This window comes from Acomys minous (genome assembly GCF_964271855.1).
Source record: "Acomys minous genome assembly, chromosome: 14".
NCBI lineage: Eukaryota > Metazoa > Chordata > Mammalia > Rodentia > Muridae > Acomys > Acomys minous.
Genome location: NC_140496.1, coordinates 88538331 through 88542265, shown reverse-complemented (window position 1 = coordinate 88542265; position 3935 = coordinate 88538331).

Sequence of the window (3935 nt, the reverse complement as noted above, 5' to 3'; positions counted from 1 at the left end):
ACACAGATTTGTAGAGCTATGGACTAAACCCAGGACCTTGTACGCGCCAGGGAAATTCAGTGCTACTGAGCTACAAGCCTAGCCCTGCTGCCTCGTGTGTGTGTGTGTGTGTGTGTGTGTGTGTGTGTGTGTGTGTGTGTGTAACATGTTCTTGCTAAGTTACTCAGGCTGGCATCGATCTCACCCTGCAATCCAAGTTAAACCCACAACCCTCTGCCTCAGCCTCCTGAATGGCTGGGATAAGGCGCTTGCAACACCATGCCTGGCTTGGTCCACCCTTTGGGATCTGATTTCTTCATTATTTTTATCTATCTATTTATTTATTTATTTACCAGCAATGTGTGGCCCAAAGGCTGGCTAGATCACATTAGCTAGATGTACAAACTGTAGCAGCAAGGTGCTTGCCTCTTCCAGATAGCCAGAGGCTGGATTTGTACCAAAAACAAGTCAAAATCTTTCTCAGAGAACAAAGAGGTGAGAAAATGGATAAGATTTAAAGGGAAAGCCTGGCGTGGTGGCACACGCCTTTAATCCCAGCACTTGGGAGGCAGAGGCAGGCAGATGCTCTGACTTCGAGGCCAGCCTGGTCTACAAAGCGAGTCCAGGACAGCCAAGGCTACACAGAGAAACCCTGTCTTGAAAAACCAACCTCCCCCCCCCCCAAAAAAAAAGATTTAAGGGGAAGTTTTAAAGAGAAAACTAGAGAATATGGCTGGACAATGGAAAGAATAGCTTTTCCTGGTGCCGAGCCTCTGTCTCCATCCTTGCTCGCGCAACTCTTGTGAAAACTGGAGGGGAAAGTAAGTTAATGGGAGCATTGAACGCTTAAGGCCCAGAGAACTCAAGGAGCCCAAAAGCCGCTGCAAGAAAGCTGCATGAGTGAAAACCGCTCTTCTTCCTAAATTGTGTGTGAAGAGCAGCCAGGAACACTAAATGCCAGAGTTTCTCCTCTGAAGAAAAGTTCCGCAGCCTGAACTCAGCCTGACAGAGGAATTCACTCTCCACTGGGGGTGATTCAGAGCAGGGTCACCAACCTCCAGTGAAGAAATTGAGAGCAGCTGGTGCGAAGCTGACCCCGAGCTGGGCCTGTGCCTATGGATAGTCCGGGCTCACAGAAAAACAGAACAGGGCTGGAGCCAGGCCTTCCTGAATTGATCCTGACGCCCGCATCTGTGATACAGAGGCCAGGCCAAGTCCTCTCCTCTGGGCTCTGAAGCCCTGAATCAGCCTTGGGCAATAGGTCCAGAAATGTCTTCATGCAGAGTTCAGATAGCAGAGAGGTCCTGGGAAACTTCCTCGTCGTGCAGTACAGATGGCCACGGGGCAGCCATCTCTGAATCAGTCCGTCCTTCCCACTGCATCAACTATGCGCGCAGCCACTTAAGACAGTGTAAAGGAGTCCTGTGCAGATTGGAGTGATGATAAATAAAACTGGGCAGGGTTCGCAGAGGGATGTGGGTTGGAGTGAGCACTGTATTAATTCATGTTTGTTATTTGCTATCGAGGCACTCCCTTAGTTTATAAATTAAATGGAGACAATTACACCTACCCTCAAGAAAATGGCTGAAGTGACACCTCTCTTCTCAGGGTCGTGGCTGCCACTGTGCACTCAACAAATGGTGTGCATTGGAGGTTAAATTTCTGTAAATGTGGGATTTTACTTGGAATTGATTAATGTCAGGAGAACAATTTTTTAATTTCAAAACTCTGCTCATGAGTGTTTCTCACAAAAATATTGATCATGAAGATGAGGAAGAGTAAAAATGGTGTTATTCAACTCATGGGAAATTTACAATAGACAAAGCCAGAGACTTGGGAAATCATGGCCATTGCTGCCCTTTAGAGGGAGGATGAGGGTCGGAGGTGAGTGTGACTGAGAGAGAGCAGGAAACGGGGAGAAATCTGCTTCCGGAGTCCTGATAATCTTGCTTTTGTGTCTTGAAACTGGTTACATAGGTACATTTATTTGATTAAAAACTCACAGACCTACAATTGTGATTAGTTTCCTTTACTCATACATATTGTGTTTCATTATAAAGTTCACTGAACTTTAGGAACGTAAGTCCTAATGGCTGGAAGATGGTTAAGAGCTTGGGCTGCTCTTGCAGAGGACCAGAGTTTCGATTCCTAGCACCCACATCAGGTGGCTCACAAACAGCTGGAGCTGCTGCCCGTGGGAGCGCTGATGTCCCTGACTCCCATGGGTGCTTGCTCTCGTGTGCACATACCAATACAGACATACAAATGCATACATAGTTAGGACAGGCATGGTGGCACACGCCTTTAATCCCAGCACTCAGGAGGCAGAGGCAGGCGGATCATTATGAGTTTGAGGCCAGCCTGGTCTACAAAATGAGTCTAGGACAGCCAAGGCTACACAGAGAAACCCTGTATCGCGAAAACTAAATAAATAAATAAAAATAAAATGTACACATAGTTAAAAATAAAATAAACAAGTAAATAAAATCTTAGTGTGCATCAAGAAAATAATCTTAATAGATAAAAGTTTTAAACTGGGCATGGTGGCGCACACCTTTAATCCTAGCACTGGGTTACATCATAGCTAAGGAGCTGACTGAGAATACAGATAGATTGCATTCAAGATTCTGATATCTCCTTGGGAGGCAGAGGCAGGCAGATCACTGTGAGTTTGAGGCCAGCCTGGTCTACAAAGGGAATCCAGGACAAGGACAGCCAAGGATACACAGAGAAACCCTGTCTCAAAAAAAAAGAAAAGAAAAGTACTTTCTCACGGGACAAATGGACTCATTACATGTCCTGCCTGCTTTTCAGAATATATTTATGGGTTACCAACTCTGTAAGGAAAAGAGATTTAAAAAAAAAAACCACCCTGGGATTTTATAGACCACACATTGATTCTTTGAGTAATGTCCTTGTTGGAGACATAGGAAAGATTTTTTTTTCCTAATTCCAAATATAATTCTCCAAGTCCTCTTTGCTTTCTAGGGAAAGTTTCCTGCTACTTTCATGGTTTCAAATGTGAGAAATTCCAAAATAATGCCTTTTAAAAAATTAGTAGAGAGAGCATTTAAAAGAATCAGTTTCCATTAAAGACCCTATTCCCCTACAGCTCAAAGTCATGAGTGACATCAACAGATGGAAGATGACAAAGCTTTAAGGCCTCGCTTCCCCATGGAAACGTATAAAACAATAGCAACAACAACTGCCTAAAATAACTTTATGCATATTCTAAAAAGCCAGGCAAGAGGCAGCAGCAATTAATCAAATACACTGTCCAGAAAAAAAAAATTAAAAAACAAAAAAACTCCACTCATAAATGTTTCTCTCTCCAAGTAACTGCTGGTCTTGTTTTCTCTTTAACTCTCCTGTGTAGGACACACTAATGCTCACTCCTTGTTCTTCCTAACTTAGACCTGAGAGAGTGAGTAGTAGTGTTTGCTCGGGAGAGTTAAAGAGAAAAGAAGGCCAGAAGTTACTTGGAGCGAAAAATGATGAGGAAAACATGTAATCGGCTTGCTAAGGCTCTGAAAAGCTGAGATTAGACTCTTTGGAGCAAGTAAAAAAAAGTAAAGTTTTCAAAAACTCTCTCCCTTTCTCTCTCTCTCTCTCTCTCTCTCTCTCTCTCTCTCTCTCTCTGTGTGTGTGTGTGTGTGTGTGTATGATCTTAAATGTCACACACAGAGGAGGGTTGAAGGAAGGAATAGCTAACACTAAGGGTGTTGATAAAAGCCATATGGAAATCTATTTTATAGGCTCCCTGCACGTATGTGTGTGTACATATTCATATAAAAGAGTTTAATTGAAGTTATACACAGAGGGTCAAGCTCCTCCCCCCCCCAGAAACCTAGGTTGCCAAAAAAAAAGCTCATTGCTGGGTGTGAAATACTCCTCCACTGCACCCCCACCCTCAATTGTTGTTGGTCAGTGGTGTCTCCAAAGCCCCCAGACAATAC